A 20,119-nucleotide genomic window follows, 5' to 3' on the forward strand; every position below is an offset into this window, starting at 1 on the left:
AAGGGATTCAGAGAGTGATTGTAAATTGAGGTGTTTGAGATTCCTGTGAGGGTGAGCAAGTTTATGAAGCGGGGGTTGCGCAGTAGGAGAGGATAGGGAGGAGAATGTCAGTAGGTTGTGGTCAGACAGGGGGAGGGGTGAGTTATTGAGATTAGTGAGGGAACAGAGACGGGTGAAGATAAGGTCCAGTGTGACCATCTTTGTGAGTGGCCGCAGAGGACCATTGAGTGAGGCCGAGGGAAGCCGTGAGTGATAGATGTTTAGAGGCAGCCGGGGTGTCAATGGGGATGTTGAAGTCGTCCATGATGATGGTGGGGATGTCAGCAGAAAGGAAATGGAGTAGCCAGGTGTTGAAGTGGTCGAGAAAGGTGGAGAGGGCTAGTTCTGGGGGGCGGTAGATGACAGTCAGTTGGAGGTTGGAGGTGGAATAGATACGGATGGAGTGCACCTCGAATGAGGGAAGAGTAGCGGAGGGTGGCAAAGGAATTGGGGTAAAGGAGCAGGTATCAGACAGGAGCAAGCCAACTCCTCCACCACGTTTGTTGCTGGGGCGAGGGGTGTGAGAGAGATGGAATTCGCTATAGGAAAGCGCAGCTGGAGAGGCTGTGTCAGAGGGAGTGAGCCAGGTTTCAGTGATGGCGAGGAAGGAGAGTTTGTTGGTGATAAAGAGGTCATGCATAAATGATAGCTTGTTGCAGACAGAGCGTACGTTCCATAGGGCTCCAGGTAAGGGGGTAGAGGGAGTGGGGGCTGGATGAATGGGTATGAGGTTATCATGGTTGCGAGGACGTGTAGAGGATTGTGGCAGGGTGGTAGATGAGAGTGTAGGGAGGTGTTGAGGAGGGCCAGGATTTGGAGATACATCGCCAGCAATAAGTAGTAGTAGACATAGCATTAGAAGGTGGTAGCAGGATAGGACATGATGTGGCCGTGTGTGTCTGAAGAAAAAGGATTGTATGTGGAGGAACAGTTGTGACGAAGAGGTGAGATGGCTGGGAAGGATGGAGGGGGAAATGACAAGTTCCTTACTGGGTGGAGTGATTGCAGGAGTTAGGGAGAAATAGAGTATTATGGGGTGATAGTAAAAAGAAGGTGAAACATTGTTGTGGTGTTATAGTCCGTTACCTTACAGTCAATTCCAGTCTAATTCAAAGTACTTAGAAATTAGTACTTTGAAATTGATGGAGCCGACTACGTCTGTAGCAGACCCATGGTGGTGAATATATGTGCAGCTAAAGACAATCGGGTGTGAGTGAAAGTGGGGTGTGACTGCCCAGGCCAAATGCACAGAGTTAAGCAGAGGTCATAAAAGGGGGAAGGGGTTATACAGACCACTTAGATGTGTGGCAAAGATAACAAGATGGAGTACAATTATGGATACAAGAAGATGGGTTCAGCAATGCATACCATATAAAACACAATGCAGTTCACATGGGGCATTCAGGAGGATGAGAAAGTGGTGGAAATTCAGCAATGCATACCACATAAAATACAATGCAGTTCACATGGGTCATTCAGGAGCATGAGAAAGTGGTGGAAATTCAGCAATGCATACCATATAAAATACAATGCAGTTCACATGGGGCATTCAAGAGCATGAGAAAGTGGTGGAAATTCAGCAATGCATACCTGTGGGAACAGAAGAACATCTCGGTCAGATGGTGATGATGATGACAATACTGTAGGATTCATGAGTGGCCAAATGCATTCTAGAATTCAAGTCTAATTCAAAGTACTTAGAAATTAGTACTTTGAAATTGATGGAGCCGACTACGTCTGGAGCAGACCCATGGTGGTGAATATATGTGCAGCTAAAGACAATCAGGTGTGAGTGTCAGGTGTACTAATAATTCTTTGATGTCATCTAGGGTGAATCCTTTATAGAGAATTCCGATGTTAGAATGACATATTGTATGACTAAGGGTTTTGGATAGAAATGCGCTAGAGAATGGGCACGGTTTTTTAACTGTCTTGGATTTTCTACCTTTTAATCACCTGAAATAAAGATTATGCTTTTTATGACTTAGCCATGCGAATCATTTTTTTTGTTCACATAGACTGGATATAGATAGATAGATAGACAGATAGATAGATAATAGATTGATAATAGATAGATTTGATATAAGAAAAGCAGGCATCACTACAAAAAAATCAAGTAAAAAAAGGGACTTTATTAGCTCACATGGTGTGGCAATGTTTCAGCTGTCCACAGATAGGTAGATAGAAAGACAGACAGATAGATAAATAAGGCATCAATTAAATACATGGATGTATTTAGTCCTCTGGAGTTGAAGGCATTTGTAACTACTTTTTGCTATTTTTTTTACCTTTCAAAGGTCTCCAAGTTGAAGAATCTCTCATAGGCTTCTTCTTAAAAGAATAAGGGGTTCACCAACAGATGAAGTACAGAATGTTTCCAAGATCAGACTACATAGAGTTTATAGTCTGTTACCATGAAGACACAGAGGTCTGCTGCATTGGAGCTGTAAAAACAAACTTGTAGCATATTTCCTTTGTAAACTATTTTCTGAGTTATTTGAACTTGAAAAACATCCAAGAGTACTGAAAGAGTTAGCAGAGGAAATTGCAGAACCACTAGCCAGAATCTTTGAAAAATCCTGGAAAACCGAAGAAGTCCCAGAAGATTGGAGAAGGGCAAATTTTGTCCCTATATTCAAAAAAGGAAAGAAGAAGGAGCTCGGAAATTACAGGCCAGTGAGCCTTACTTCTATACTAGGAAAGATCTTTAAACAAATTATTAAACAGCATGTATGTAAGTAATTGGGTAAGAAAACAGTACTTAACCAGAGCTATCATGGGTTGGTAGCAAACAAGTCAAGCCAGACTAATCTAATTTTCTTCTATGATGGAATCACTGACTCGGTGGATCAAGGAAATGTGATAGATATAGTATATCTCAACTTCAGCAAAGCATTTGATAAATTATATCATTACTATCTTTATTGAAAAAATGACCAAGTATGGGATTCACAAGGCTACAGTTAGGTGGATTCAGAACTGTCTCAGTGATCATACTCAAAGAGTGGCCATAAATGATTGCACATCCAATTGGAAAAGTGTTTCAAATGGGATACCACAAGGCTCTGTCCTGGCCCCAGTGTTGTTCAACATTTCTATAAATAATCTAGAAAAGGGAACTGAAGGTAAACTAATCAAATTTGCAGACGATGCAAAGCTAGAAGGGACAGCAAACACTAGAGAAGACAGAGAAAGGATTCAGAAGGATCTAGATAAGCTTGAATAATGGGCAGTAACTAATAGAATGGTATTTAACAGGGAGAAATTCAATATCTGGGCAAGAAAAACAAAAATTACATCTATAGAATGGGAAGGATAGAACTAAGCAACAGCACGTGTGAAAACAAATTGGGAATACTATTAGATCACAGACTACACATGAGTCAACAGTGTGATGCAGCAGCAAAAAAGGCAAACAGTTCTAGGATGCATTAAGAGAAGCATAGAGTCTAGATCACGTGAAGCAATTATCCCCCTCTACTCCAGATTGTACAGGTCTCGTTTGGAATAATGTGTCCAATTCTGAGAACCACATTTTAAAAAAGACATTGAAAAACTGAAACAAATTCAGTGAAAAGCTACCAGAATGGTGAGCAGAATGCAAAATATGTTAAAGGATCTGGGAAGGTTTAGCCTGGGAAAAAAAGAGGAGACTTAATAACTGTCTACAAATATCTGAAGGGATATCACAGTATAGAGGGGTCATCATTATTCTCATTTGTACATGGAAACATGAGAAGTAATGGAATGAAACTGAAAGGGAGAAGATACAGATTAGATATTAGAAAAAACTTTTTGACAGTGAGGGTGATCAATGAGTGGAACAGGCTGCCACGAGAGGTGGTGAGTTCTCCTTCAATGGAAGTCTTCACACAGAGGCTGGACAGACATCTGTCTGAAATGGTTTAGTGAATCCTGCATTGAGCAGGGGGTTGGATATGATGACCCTGGAGGTCCTTTCCAACGCCAACATTCTATGATTCTAGGAACTTATATTATAAGTGTATTGGAAGCATAACAACAGTTATAAAACTGTAAATAACCTTAAACCAGTGATAATAAATAAGGTTAAGATCCTGTGTGACAATGGTATTGCGTTACATTCCATAAGCCTATATAACTGGGGTTTTTTACACTGTAATGGATGCTATTAGCAATTCTGCAAACTCTGTTGTAAGTTTTTGGTTGCTATGACAACTCAAAACTAAATGTGATAGCTCTTTTGAGATACAATCTGGAAATGTGCCAGAGGTTCAATAAGATCGGCCATCTGTTTCCGTCTGTTGATGTTGTGCTATCAGTTTACAATGCGTTTCTTGACATATTTCACCTGCCACATGTCGAAAAAAAATCCGACTCTGTGTGATTTGAGAAACATTGTGAGATAACAGGATCGTTGTAACTTCAAGACGAATCCTAGTTTCCCTGAAGCAGGATTTGTACATCATAGTGGAGAAATACTGTTAGAGACTTATAGCCAAGCTGCAAAGAAATATACATTGTGTCACACATTGACGTCTGATGCCCTCTGAGATGCTGCGTCCGACTGTGTAACATTTATAAGTCTCATAATACAAGCTCGGAAGATCAAAAAGCAACAAAAAAAAAAAGTTGGAGTTGTGTATTGTGTGGATGCTTTTAGTATCCTGGGGGTTTCTGCAAGGCTGTGAGCTAGCTAAAGAAATTGCACATTTTGGTGTATTCTGTGTTTGCTCAAAAATCTCATATTTTTTTTCTTTTTTTTCTTTGCTTTGATTTTTTTTTTTTTTTAAAGCGGACAGGGCTTAGCAGTAGAGACAGGCTTCCCAATTCCCAACTAATTTTTCTATCATTTACACCAGAAATTGACATAAACTTTGGCAAAAAAGTAATACATGGCTCCCCATAGTTTCTAATAGCAGAAACTATTTTTAACTATTACTCTACTACTCAGACAATTCCTTCTAAATTAGCATGTTTGCCCCCAAAGTTTTCCTAAATATGCCCTCAAGTAAAATAATAACACTTACACGCACCTGTGGTGCAGGAGCTGTTCCAGCGATATTAGCACTTGGTCTCCCCGGGGCTTACATCACATTATTATGTCATGCGAGCCCTGAGCTCAATCAGTGTTGGCTTTCCTCTCTCTGTCTTCAAATGTATCAGATTTTTTTAGCTATTACTCAGACAATCCCTTCTCAATCAAGATATTTGCCCCCAGAGTCCTCCTAAATATGCCACCGGTAAAATAATAACACTAACACTCACCTTCCGTGCCGTCACTGTTACAGCAATGTTGGAACTATTACTCTACTACTCAGACAATCCCTTCTAAATTAGTATGTTTGCCCCCAAAGTTCTCCTAAATATGCCCTCAAGTAAAACAATAGCACTTAAGCCCCCGTTACGCATAGCGATATTGCTAGCAATATCGCTATGTCTGATACTTACCTCCGACCGGCTCCCCCGCTGCTCATCGCTGGTCGCGCACAAACGTCCTGGATCATTTTTCGTCGGGCGCTTCCTGCTGGGCTTCCTGTGGCGCCGACAAGCGATGCGTGGACGCGGGCGGGAGGATGTCAGGATCGCCGTGTCTGACAGGTAAGTAGCGACCCCCGACCGCTGCTATGTCGCTGGTGAGATTTGCCTGTGTGGCAGCTCACTAGCGACCACTTAGCGATGCACCAGCGATCCATATCGCTGTCGGGATTGCTGGTGCATCGCTAAGTGTAACGGTACCCTTACACTCACCTCCTCTGCAGTAGCTGTTCCAGCGATGTTGACACTTGGTCTCCCCAGGGCTTGCATCACATTGTTATGTCATGTGAGCCCTGAGCCCAATCAGTGTTGGCTTTTCCTTGGCTTCGAATGTATCAGAGTTCAAAAGAAATTGAGCGGCCTGCCACAGATCTCACTTCCTCTTGATGCCTGAAGAAAAGGAGAGTGAATTCAGTGTTGATTGGCTGCAATGCTCACATGACATAGCAATGTCACATAAGTCTCAGGAGAAGGAGAGCCGATACTACTTGAATGTCGCCAGTAACCGAGGTGAATACAGGTGTTATTTTACTTGTGGCAAATTTGCTGATTGAGAAGGGATTGCCCGAGTTGTTACATTTCAATATCGGTCACCAATCAAGTCTGATATTGATATATTCTGAAAAGCATGATCAGAAGAGATGAGCAGATCTGACAAAAAATTAAAATTTGGCAAATCCAGTAGATTTTAGCAGGAAATTTGATTGCAGAAATCTTATTATGCTTTGGGGTCTGATATTATTTTGTTCTGGGGTCTCTGCACGCGCAGGTGATGTACATGACGTAGCCAGATGTCCCAGTCTAGGATGCAAGTTGTAAAGTGGCAGCACATGTCTTACATGGCATAATAAAGAAGTAAGGCATTCCAAGAAATGGTTTGTGCTGGAATACGGTCCCAATCCTTAAATAAATAGAAAAAAAGCTGGCACTCATGAGTGTCAGAGTCTTCTCTATATATCTTACATGTCCAGAGTTAGCACAAAGAGGCCTTGGGTTTCAGGTCACAGTGGTGGTACGAAAAGGGAACAGGACAGTGTGGGGCAAAGTGTGCAGTGGTGGTTGCCAACAGGTGAGCAGCAAGGTATTCATTTTTTAAAGCTTTTTTTAACTTTTTTGCCATCCTGCTATAGTTCAGCAAAATTTCATGCAAGCCAGCTGCCATCTTGCTGAATTCACAATGAAAAGTACTGATTTTTACAAAATTCTACATGAATGCCATTTCACTCGAACAAGTTTGCCCAACTCTAATGTCCAGCCATGCTCTTTGTCACGAGCCTTCCTCTGGCTGTTAGGCAATATTTACACATATTTGTGAGTGTTACCATCCTAGAGAAAGAAAACTTTTCACAAGTATTACCCTCGTTGCTATTATACATCTGTAGCGGTTGTAGACTCCCCTCCCTTCACCTTGGTCTGCTGCTCTCTGCTGTGCTCCACGTTGGCCTTTACAGATTGCATGGCCTGTGACATCATGTCCCTAGGACTTTTAGGGTTCATTAGAATGTAGGGTCGGTGGCCGAACTGGGGGTGGTGGTCCCTCTTCTTACCGCGCAGAGATGAAACAGAGACAAGATGGAGACAGATTCTGGGTGCAACAGGTCCAAGCTTTATTCGCTCGCTGTCCGCCTGACAGCCTCACAGCACTCGGCACTTTTCCTCAAGGCTCTCCGGTTACAGTACACCACAGAACACCGCTCTTTCGTCAGGGACGTATATATACGTACCGTCCCCTTACTCTTGTTGACGCTTTTGACAGTTCCGTCACTGTGGCCGCCTTAGGCCCGTAAACCAACAGTAATTTCACTGGTCACAACGTCTTTCTTAACACGGTGTCCGTAACCTCTGTGCCTCGTCGGTTTAATCTCTGTGTCTCGTCTGTTTTGCCGTATTCCTGTCAGGACCACCCCCCTGACATTCTCTCTCCTCAGTCCCCCTGGTTTGGATTCTCCTCACAGCGCACAGACTGTCGCAGTCCTCCTGTCACTGGAGCTCCCCCTGGGGACTGGAACCTTCTGGAACCCTCCCTCAGTATTTATAGCACTCCCGGTCCCCTGTCACTGTCACTCCGCCCCCCATGACCAATGGTTTCTAAAGCCCTAAGCTGATGTCAAGTCCTTTGCTCACACTCCTCCCTGCCATCTAATGGTCAACCCAAGGTACTGCACGTCCACTACACTTTCCTAGCTGTTTCCCCAACGTAGTTACTGACACCTGTCTAAACTGTGCAAACCTATCTTTCTCTATACTGACACGTCCGTCTGTCCGTCAGGTCACCTTCCCTACACTTGCCCTTCCTTTGTCCATTGTCGTCCTCGACAATCGTCATCCCTGTCTTCGTCGTTCTGAAGCTACACCTACACTCTGTTGTCGGACCAGCTGTTCGGCCAAACCCACTACCTGCGGGGGGCCGAACCATACTGGGAGCACTATGCTCTGAGCAGCCTACTGCTACTCACCAGCGCGCACGCCACATGACAACGTCTTTCAAATTGGGCTAGGTACACCCATATTCTCTCTATGGCGTGTACCTTCCCCTACTCTCCCCTACTGTCACCTTCCACTATTCGGTACGCCATGATCGAGGTATCACACCTACCAGATCATTACCAGTGCTCCCGCCTTCCTCCTTCAGGGGTGTCCGTGGTGTTGGGGACCTGACCTAGGACGGCTGTCTCTCTCACATCTTTCATCTTTTACCTTTCTTTCAGTTACATGTCATGGTCGGCGTCTTGGTCTCCCAGACCTTCTTCACACATAGACCCCTCTTCGGATCTCACACTTCCCATTGGTCCCTCAGACCTTCTCTTGCCCGGACCTGTTGCCTTTACTTGTGCATCTTATACAACAAAATAACTTTACAATATCACAAGTACCCCATTTTATATTTTTTTTTCATTTTCCTTTGCTTTTAAAACCAACATACAACAACATAACATTGCAGATCCCCTTTCGTCCTCCCCCCTTCCTTGGACCTGGACACTCCTCCGCTTTTCCGTATCCACGTTCTGTCAGACAAACATATTTGCGTATACTTTCCATACAAGGAACATAGAAAGAAGAAAGAAAGAGAGAAAAATAGTTGCAACAGATAAACAACAACAAAACATTTTTTTTTCACTCTAAACGCAACTGTCCTTATAACCTGCACAACGCTGCTACGAACTCCTGACAGTTCAATCCGCCTTCTAGCGGTCAGTAGTGAGGGACCCCACAGCCGTGGAGTTTCAGGAATACTGAGGGTGTCCATTCAAGTCCTCTTTACGGGGGTTCGCTTCCTTCGGCCTCCGCTAGCACTGCCACCGCATAATACTCGCGGGGGCAGTACTCCTTATAGTAGGACACTAAGTCCCCTTCATGTAGAGCCCGACCATGGCGAATTGAGGCCACATTAATGTAAATCTTCTGGCCTGTTTTGTCACGGATAAACCCGTATCCCCGGTCCAGATTGGTATAGACCAGCCGTCCCCTAGATCTCTCTTTTTCCATGCCGGCCTCTCCTTGAGTGTGGAGCAGGTTCCACACTTCCTGCTCCGGGGCCTTCTTCTTTTTGATCACCTCTGCTACCCACACAGAGGGAACAGCACAGGCCCTGGAGTCCGGTGGGCAGGACTCCGCTGAAAAAGACCGTGGGACAGAAACTGCTGATGATCTTTGCGGCCCAACAGCCACTGGGGTCAGATGGCAAACGGGGACAACCAGGTCCTCGGGGATTGAAATCACAGGATCTGCTAAGCCGGCCGCATCCGACTCCAGCACCGTCATTACCGCAGCCTCAGGACAGGCCGCATCCATTACTTCCAACAGAGCCGGAGTATCGGCCGGTTCCAACAAAGCAGCTACTCTTGGCAAGGGGAGCGCAGCAGCGTCTTCCAAGGATGAGCGCTGTACTGGTAGCTCCGGGCAGGGTAGCTCAGGGACTTGAGCGGGGGCCTCGCTCAGCTCTGCATTCACCACGGGGCCCGTGGTAACTAGGCCTTCCGGTGCGCAGGGGGCCGCGTGCTGCAGCAGAATGGTGGGGGCCGCCTGCGGAGGCACTGACAGGGCCGGGGGTACTCTCACCTTCCCTTCTTCACCTTCGGACTCAGGGGCTCCGCTGAGAAGTCCTCTGCTGGTATTGGTGGCGGCCGCTCTCGATGACTCCGCTCAGGCTCCGCTCCCCAGCTCAGTATCCCGCTGCTCACCCGTGGCTCTGAGGGCGACTTCTGGCACAGCTCCATCTCCCGCCTCCATTGCCACTCTAGGCGGCTGATGCCCCGACACCCGCAGCGTCTCATACCGTCCGTTGGGCAGCAATCGAATGGCACCAGACAGCTGCAGCCCAGCTTTTCTTCTGTGCCACTCCTCCTGCTGGGTGGGGCGTTGGCAGACCTTTCCACCCATCTGCCAGGGTCCAGTACATGGGAGCGTCGGCCTCCAGGCACATACTTCTGTTCACGGGGGTACGTTGGAGGGGGCCCCAGTCCATTCAACACGACTGCAAACACTCGGACCTCTCCCCTGCATTGTAGCAATGCCGCCATCTTGCGCAGCACCTGGTACTTCTGTCAGCGTAACCGAGTCACCACAGCGCTCCCAATTTGTAATCCACAGGTAAGCCAATTGTAATCCACAGGTGTTTTCACTCCACGCAACATAGTCCAAATCTCTTCCCATTACTTGAGGCAGGCCTGCCGCAGAAGGTGGGGTATTAGCGGCGGCGATCCTGACGACTACGCCAAATGTAGGGTCGGTGGCCGAGCTGGGGGGTGGTCCCTCTTCTTACTGTGCAGATACGAAACAGAGACAAGATGGAGACAGATTCTGGGTGCAACAGGTCCAAGCTTTATTCGCTCGCTGTCCGCCTGACAGCCTCACAGCACTCCGCACTTTTCCTCAAGGCTCTCCGGTTGCAATACACCACAGAACACCGCTCTTTCATCAGGGACGTATATATACGTACCGTCCCCTTACTCTTGTTGACGCTTTTGACAGTTCCGTCACTGTGTCCGCCTTAGGCCCGTAAACCAACAGTAATTTCACTGGTCACAACGTCTTTCTTAACACGGTGTTTGTAACCTCTGTGCCTCGTCGGTTTAAACTCTGTGTCTCGTCTGTTTTGCGGTATTCCTGTCAGGACCACCCCCCTGACGTTCTCTCTCCTCAGTCCCCCTGGTTTGGATTCTCCTCACAGCGCACAGACTGTCACAGTCCTCCTGTCACTGGAGCTCCCCCTGGGGACTGGAACCTTCTGGAACCCTCCCTCAGTATTTATAGCACTCCCGGTCCCCTGTCACTGTCACTCCGCCCCCCATGACCAATGGTTTCTAAAGCCCTAAGCTGATGTCATGTCCTTTGCTCACACTCCTCCCTGCCATCTAATGGTCAACCCAAGGTACTGCACGTCCACTACACTTTCCTAGCTGTTTCCCCAACGTAGTTACTGACACCTGTCTAAACTGTGCAAACCTATCTTTCTCTATACTGACACGTCCGTCCGTCCGTCAGGTCACCTTCCCTACAAGAACACACACCTGTGTCTTCTTATTTTTATTCAAGACTTTAGTTTGTTGTTACTCCCCTACTCCTTTGCACGCTGGGTTCCTGTTTTACATCCCTGCTGCCTTCTAACTTTTTGGCATCCATCCTGCGGTTCACAAAATTTCTGAGGGCGTTTCGTCATACTCGCTGTCAATGTATGATCCTATCAGCAGCATCGTCGCTCAGTCCCCATGCACCCACCATGACCTGAGGCTAAGTGGGTCCACTTTATCAGATGAGCCATAATAGTTGCTTTCGTTTTTTTGTCTCATCCATTTTTTTTAACTGAATGAGGCAGACTGTCTTAATGTATTTTATCCATTGACTTTTATCAATGGATCAGTGAAAATTGGATACAACTCACATGGAATTCTGAAATACAAAGTCAGTCTGTGTTCCAACCATTTTATTACAGAGATAGATTTTCATGGCTGAGTCTGATCCATAATACGGATTTAAATAGGAGCCGCTGTGAGTCTGACGGGTCGGAGACATGGATCCGTTTTGAAAATTGAAGTATATGTGGCTCAATGAAAATCTGTGGGTCAGTGTGTTGGCCAAGGAAAAAAAACCAGATATCACTGGGAAATGTAGATTGAGGTCACATTTAGTCCTTCAGTATTGAGTCAGTATTTTACATCAGTATTTATAAGCCAAAACCAGGAGTGGGTGCAAAATGCAGAAATGGTGACGTGTTTCTATTATATTTTTCTACTGATTGTTCCTCTCCTTGTTTTGGCTTACAAATACTGATGGAAAATGCTGACCAAATACTTAACGTGTCAACGTGGCCTTAGGCAACTGAATGCAGAAGGAGACTTAGGCTACTTTCACACATCAGGTTTTTTCTGACAGGCAGGATCCGGCTATTTTTTAGAAAAACCAGATCCGGCGTAAATTTTGGAGAACTGAAGAAACGGAACCGTTTTTCTGCCGGATCCATATAACAGGTTTATATCTGTTTCCTGGGGGCTGGCCAATTGGATCTGAGCATGCACAGACTTAAAAAAACAGATCCGGTGGCCAGATCCGTCTTTTTCCGGATCCGGCGCATTGCGGCGCCCATAGACTTCCATTGTGGCATAAAGCTGGAGGCGCCGAATCCAATTTTTCGCCGCAGACAAAAAATGTTACTAAAGACGTTTTTTCCAGATGCCGGAATCAGATATTTTTTGCCGCATCCAGCGAAAACCGGAAGAAACGGAAGACGCTAATACAATTCAATGAGAGAAAACGGATCCGGCGCCTGATTTCACCAGATCCAGTTTTTCTAAAAATAGCCGGATCCTGCCTCTCGGAAAAAACCTGATGTGTGAAAGTAGCCTACCCTGCTCTTTGTGCAATACAAGGCTAAAAAAATTTCTGCCCCATGGTAATCCAGGTCCTTGGAAAAAAGAATGCTCTACCCTGGTTATTCTTTTCGACTTTCCTGTTGGTCAGTTAGTATGTCAGGACTCTTCTCTTTTCGTGAACTGACCTAAGGCTTATCGAAATGGTGCATTATGAGATGCAAATACTAGGTCCGTCAGTCCTCGATGGCAAAATACAGCAGCAAATTGGCAGGGCTTCTTATTTTACCTTTGGAATGCAGCTCTAGGCAGCATTGATTTTACATAAGAACCTTTAGCCTAAACCACTGGAAAAAAATACATAATGAATTTATTTCAAAGATATTCCAGTTTATGGAAAAAAATATAAAACTTAACTATAAGGTTAGTTCCTATTCAGAAAATATGATTCTGGACTATCTGCAGTGTGAATCAGTAGCGGTATTAGGGATGAGATTTTCCAAAATTGCATCCACACGTTATCACGAACTTCATGCAGTGCAGATTTACAGTAAATTGACATATGATGAATGCACAGCTAAAGCTCATGCAACATACTGTAAAATATATCAGCAGGATAAATTGAAAATAAAATCTGCAGGCGTGGCAATTTAAGCAGCGGATGTAGGTGCGAGATTTACCCTCTGCAGTGCAAAAGCTAAAACGTGCAGCTGCTTTTTTTCTCCTTCATTACAGCTGCGGATATCACTGCGGCATATCATTGTAGGAGGTCTGCAATGGAGATGCTACATGGGAATTTACCCATAAAAACTGCTTAGCATCTAGATCTATAGGGAGAAATCCCAAGCTGCAAATGGAAAATTTGTACCATGCATCTGAATGTTTTTGGGTTTTTTTGCTTTCAGATGAATGAGACAATTGCAAAACGTTGCGCAACATAATAAGCGGCAAAAATGCAACATGTGAACTTGGACTCTAACTCTTTGCAAAACCAAAATTATTGATATTTTATGCAAATCTACAACAAAATCTACAGCTGGATTTTTTTTTTACCAATACTGATTTTTCTATGAATTTTTCACTATGTAAAACTCCAAAACAGATCCCTGGCATGTGGACATAACCTTCTAAACTTATATTCTCTCTAAAATACTAATTACTAATATTAAATACTAATACTGAAGCATCTCTTTTGTTTTTGATACTAAACGATTGGAAACAGTTCATTCTTTTTGGACAGTGTCAGTGTGTAGGAAGGAGCGCCTCTGAGTGACCAGGGAAATGGTAGCACCAAGTTATCAATTTAATTGGACAGTTCCAGGAGGAATAACAAAAAATTGTCACAACATAGAGTTCTGAAGGAATGACGAAGACAAGCAGTTACTAAGGCTAGTTTCACACTAGCATTTTGAGGGGCAGTGGACGCTTGCTGTGAAGCTCCTCCCCCTGCCGCGCCTCCTCCGGTCACCTCCGCCTATGGGCGCATGATGCTGCATGCGACCTGCGCACCCTATCTTTTGCAGTGGGTACACAGGCCGTGCGCAGGTATGCTTTTGCCTTCTCATGCATCCTTTTGACGGTGTGCTGACCTGTGCCAAACGCACCGTCAAAAGGATGCATGCGCCGGCAAAAGCATACCTGCACACGGCCTGCGTACCCATTGCTAAAGATAGGGTACGCAGGTCACATGCAGCGTCATGCGCCCATAGGCAGAGCTGACCAGAGGAGGTGTGGCAGGGGGCGGAGCTTCACGGTGAGTGTCCGCTGCACCTCAAAACGCTTGTGTGAAGCTAGCCTAAAACAATTTTTAGGAGAGCTGACAGGAGATCTTTAAATGGTCGCTAGAGAATGTGAAAAACTAAACTAAATGGTAGACTGTCATCAACTATAACATTAAAACCACTTACAGTAGAATAACTTTGACTAGAGGTGGGATAAATTAAATCACAAGTCATTAGTCAGTTTTTACAAAATGAGCAAATGTAAGAATTTGATTTTTACAAAGACCAAATTGTGATGGCTGGACGACTGGGCCAAAGCACCAAAGTGTCAAGTGTTCCTGATATTTTGCACATAACAATAGTGTAAACTTAGAACAGAGTTATGAACTTCTAAGACTCATTGATTGGCAACAAATGGTAGATCATCGTAAGGGCTGCTGATCCAAGGAACTAGTCTGATTACTGTAAATGGAGCCAGGAAGAAACTTTCCCCCTAACATGGAGCCATTAATCTCTCTCTGAGTTTTTGCCTTTCCCTGGATCAACATGTTAGATTACAGGCTGAACTTGATGGACTTAATTCTACCTTCAACCTTAAAAACTATGAAAACTATAAAGTTATCTGGTCCCATAAAGGGAGTGTTGGTCTAGGTTGGCAAAGGCCCACCAGAAACATTGATTATTGAGGCCCACTGTTCAGCTGCGTGCAAACATAACCTGATCCTATCACACAATTTCACTTTTGCATCTGTGCAATAATAACTTGCCTAGCTTGTTAAATGAATGGTCAGCTAATAGATTTTTTTGTAAATTGTGAACAAAGTGTAATAGCACTGCTCATCCGTAGAGTTGAGCGACTTTGGTCGGATCGGGTTTCATGAAACAAAATTTGTTTCAGATGAAACTGGTCCGACTAGGGCAAAAAAAAGTCGGCGTTTCGTCCAAAACCCGACCCCAATGCAAGTCAATGGGGATTAAAAGTCAGCATTGAGTAGATGAATGTTATCCGCTCAATGCCGACTTTTATTCCCCATTGACTTGCATTGGGGACTTTTTTTTGCCCTAGTCGGACCAGTTTCATCTGAAACAAATTTTGTTTCATGAAACCCGATCCGACCAAAGTCGCTCAACTCTACTCATCAGCATTCCTTAACAGGGGCGGCCTACCAGAGGATTTTCTGGTTCTCCTGTGGGCCAGTCAGAGCCTGCATAGAGCACAAATTGCTGGCTGCGGTGAGACCCATCCATTGCCAAAAATGCTTACAATGGGCATCAGAACTTGAGTATAAAGCATTGGAAGAAGATAACCTATTCAAATGATTGCCATTTTCTTTTACGTCAAGTGGACATCATCTTGTGTCTCTTCCCTATGGAAGAGATCGTATCCAGCGGAACTATGTATAAACTCTATCATGCGACTGCCAACTAGGTGACTTGTCCCATGACATCATCAAACACCAAAACACCCCCTTCCCAAAATAGAAATATTAATCCAAAATATAATAACAAATTTTATTTGGATTTAAGTTAAAAATTCAAAAAGGAATCCACAAGTACATCAGACACAGAAACACATAGTTGGGTGAGATATATGGAAAATATGAATAAAGTTTGGCAAAGGAGTAAAATATAAATAGGAAGGAAACCAGACAGAAAAAAACTCATGAGTTGGTTTTGAATTTTAAACTTAAATCCAAATGTAATTTTTATATATACAGTATTTTCAGATTTTGGAAAAATATTTTTCCCGCTTTTCTATTTTTTACTCTTGTTGTTTAAGGGTGTGCAATGGGTAACAGGTAAGTTGGCAGAGGTAGTGTGATGGTCTGGCATTTTTGCCGTCGGCAATGGCCTGTTTTTTCAGGATCATGCGCCCAGCTGCAATGCAAGATTTGTATAAGAATTGTTTAAAGAACATGACAAAGAGGTCAAGATGATGATTTGATTTCTCAATTCACTTAATCTCAAAGTGATCCAGCATATACAACCTATACATCTAATCTATGTAGACCCTATCTCACATTTTATAGGGCTTAAAGGGAATCTGCCACCAGGATTTTGCTACCCCATCTGAGAGCAGCATGTTGTAGAGACTGAGATCATGATTCCAGTGATATGTCACTTACTTTAATGGGTGCTTCAGATTTGATAAAAAATTATTTTGTCTGCCGCAGATCTAGCAGTTCTCTGAATGATGAGCTCTGTATAACCCCACCCACACCACTAACTGTCAGCTTTCTGTGTCCACTGTGCATAGGCAAAAATCTACCAATCAGTGCTGGAGGCATGGTTATACTACATGGCAGGTTTTCTAGTCTTCTAGTAATAATCTCTTGTTGATAGAGCACTGATTTTCTGAAAACTGCAGCAAGCAGCCCAGTAAGTGACACATCGCGGTTATCAGGGTCTATGTCCCTATATTATGCTTTAGGTAACAAAAACTTGGTGATTCCCATTAAAAGGTCCCAAGAGCAATTTTAGAGGTATCAATATCTTGATGAGTCAGAACCATGTTGATGGCACAAAGGAACCCACAGCAGATTGTTGGTGTGAATGATGGATTCACAACAACAATTTGTGAAGGATTTTGTATGGGTTTCTTTTTTTCATTTTTTCCAAAGTCTATAAAATATTACAATCATTTCCAGCACCATTATTTAATAGCTTTTTCTGAAAACAGTGGAAGCTATTTCCGAAATATAAATGGATTTCTAGAACTGCCCTGTAATCAAGCTCCTGTACGATTACTACGCCGCTCTACCACCTCCTGATGAATCAATACGTGGAAGAGGTCAAGACACCAAATTTTTTTTTTATTTTCTTCTATAACGGGGTTTAATTTTGTAATAGAAATTGCAGCCACCGAGCAATGAATTTGAAGAATCATCTCCTCCTTCATCTTGGCAGGTCGCGGTCATGTGACCATGTCATAAAACAAAAGTTTTTGTACTTCTGATAGAGTTAAAGCGTTTTCCTTTACTTTAGTCCTGATAGCCAGGCAATGCATTTTCCTCCGTCTAACTGGAAAAGAAAAAAAAAAAGTCTTTTAGCGTCCAGGACTTTTAAGCTTTCCTATTTATTTGTGCTATGCTTCAGCAATTTACCAAATGAAAAATCAGATAAATAGCGGTATCAAGAAGCCGCCATGTACACCAGGAGAGAACTGTAAATATAATCATTTCGAGAGCGATGGGAAATATTTGAATCATGAAAATGAAATAGTATTAGGATCACTCCATTACTTCCCATCTATGGGATTTGCTGCGTTATGTAACAAAGAGCTGTAACTTAAAACAAAGATTGCCAATAGACGATAAACCTCCATTTAAATACCTATGAGCTGCCGGACGGTCAAGCATAAAGTAGCCAAAAAAAGTTATTGTTCCATTAAAATGTGAAATATTTCACGTGGGATTAAATAACTCATTGAAAAATATTGTCGTTTAAGAGCACTGGATTCTACAACGATCCAAGGAATTAGAAATAATTTTCCTATAAAGCGCCACTCCAGCATTTCTTTTTTTCTCCAGTGCTAAAGTGCTGCTTCTAATCTGAGGTCCTACTCTCATACTCTTCACTTTTTGCCGGCACCGATCCGGTCCCGCGGCGCTATCTTGACTTCTGACTGGCTGAAAGTTAGTAGTAGCATTCATAAGCTCACAATGCAAGCCTATAATAGCCAGAAGTAAGCTCTTATAGATCCAGACTCCCTGACGAAGCGAAAGCGAAACGCGCGTTGCAGTGGTTTTGAGCTTTTACAATGGATGGCTTTTGATCGCTATTTTCTTATCATGTTGCACTGCTGGTTATATAGGTCACGAGGCTACTTCTGCACTATGCACTATCTACTTGACATATCCTGCTCCCTGCATACAGTGTGATTTAAATTTCATTTTTTACCCTTCATCCTTGTTTTGTGATATCATGTTTTAATTATAAATTGTTGTGCAATCATGTTTTATATATATTAATAAAGGATTATTTTTACCTACATATTTCTTTGAATACTTTCTTTGGGTTATATCGATCCAGTTAACACTGATCCTGCAGGTCACAAATTGCTGGAGACCGATGGGAGTGGGGGCGATAGAAAGTGAAGATGGAGATGGGAAAATATGAGACTGGGGACAAGAACCTGAGATTAGAAGCATCACTTCAGGCTAAAAAATGCTGCAATGGTGGTTTACTAAAGGGCAATTAACATCTGTTTCATGGTACTTTTTGGCTTATCTCTGGATTTATGTCAGGTTATAGTTTGAACTCAATCGACGTCTTTGCTCTTCAGCATTTAAACCATTCATCGTCATGCAATAGTGTTAAGATTAAGAGAGTGGTGATTGTTATGAATGAGTCACCGAGGAGGAAAAAACAAAAAGCAAGCTAAGCCCAGCAAACCGGAGAGGTTGGTAACTAGTGGATTGCAGACCCCTGATCCTATCCACACAACTAGCAGTAGCCGTGGAGCGTGCCTACGGTGGTCCTAGACGCCTCGTCACGGCCGGAAAACTAAATAAGCCTAAAGAAAGAAAGGGAAAGTCTAAACTGCCCTAGAGCAGACCCCAAAGCAATAGACAGCCCCCAACATGTATTGGTGGTGAAACAAGATGAAAACACAAACCCAGATAGAAAGATAGCTGAGCAAACGATGGGGCCCTCACTAACTAGAAAGGACAGGAAAGAAAAGCTGCTGTCTGCAATCACGCAAAAAACCCTGCCAAAAAATGTCCAACACTGAAGTCGCTAGACTTCAATACCCTATATCAGCACTCAGGTATATTCTGAAGACAGAGCAAAAGAGATCAACTGATCAGAGACAGAATGGGGATTCAGCCCAGTCCCAGCCAGGGCTGGCTGAACACAAAAACTAAGTAAACCAGACAAAAACTCATATGAACAATAGCAGATAAAACTTAGCTTTAAAAAGGCAGGAACCAAACTGGAAACCAGAAGCCACAGTCAGGAGAAATCACCAGCAAGAAACTAGGGAGTCGGCTGCCTTAAATCCAATCAGAAACTCCTGATGTCCAATCGCAGTCCTCTTCCTCAGGTGGCTGGTCTCTGCCATTTAGATCAGCTTCATTACCTCCCTTCACCAGCAGAGGGAGTCCAGATAGAGAACTCAATACTCCTCTGTCAGCACAGCCAGCTCCATAACCCTCACCAGAAGCCAGAGGCAAACCCGAAAATGAGCTCACAACAGGTGATGCTCAAAACCCTTATGCCTAGTGTCATCTATTTTTTCTGATTTTGGAATATTTAATAAGATAAATCTTTAATTGTCCAATCGCAGTCCTCTTCCTCAGGTGGCTGGTCTCTGCCATTTAGATCAGCTTCATTACCTCCCTTCACCAGCAGAGGGAGTCCAGATAGAGAACTCAATACTCCTCTGTCAGCACAGCCAGCTCCATAACCCTCACCAGAAGCCAGAGGCAAACCCGAAAATGAGCTCACAACAGGTGATGCTCAAAACCCTTATGCCTAGTGTCATCTATTTTTTCTGATTTTGGAATATTTAATAAGTTAAATCTTTAATATTTTTCCACAATCATTTCTAATTTTGTTGTTTTTGCGGAAGCTGGATAACTTTTTCCTCTTTCTACTCATACTTACCTGAATCTGGAGCCAGGATCTTTCCATGCTTTGCTCCCTTTGTGGATCAATGCCTGCACTGATGAGCTGGTGTGAAAATTTTTTTTTACCATCTCTATGTAACATCACTCCCAGACTAATGTTGTCCCTGTTGCTGCAAAGAAGCCCAGCAGAATCTAGAAGGCACCTTGTGCTCCAACTAGGGAGTGGACACTAAAAGAAGATGGAATAATATATGGGCTCTTTGAGGTCCAATAGTTCATAATAATGCACAATTCTACTTGCTTTGGAGGTAGAAGTGGACCTCCATACCTCTTGGGACCCTGTGATGCTGCATGGGTCGCAACAATATTATACCCACCCCTGGTACCAACGTCACAACCGAAACAGTAGGAGTTCAGAGTCTGTACTACTCATCTTCCACTAGAGAGACCTCATTTCTAACAG

The sequence above is a fragment of the Dendrobates tinctorius genome, unplaced genomic scaffold (genome assembly GCF_039654945.1).
Source record: "Dendrobates tinctorius isolate UK_male_01 unplaced genomic scaffold, ASM3965494v1 ptg000027l, whole genome shotgun sequence".
NCBI lineage: Eukaryota > Metazoa > Chordata > Amphibia > Anura > Dendrobatidae > Dendrobates > Dendrobates tinctorius.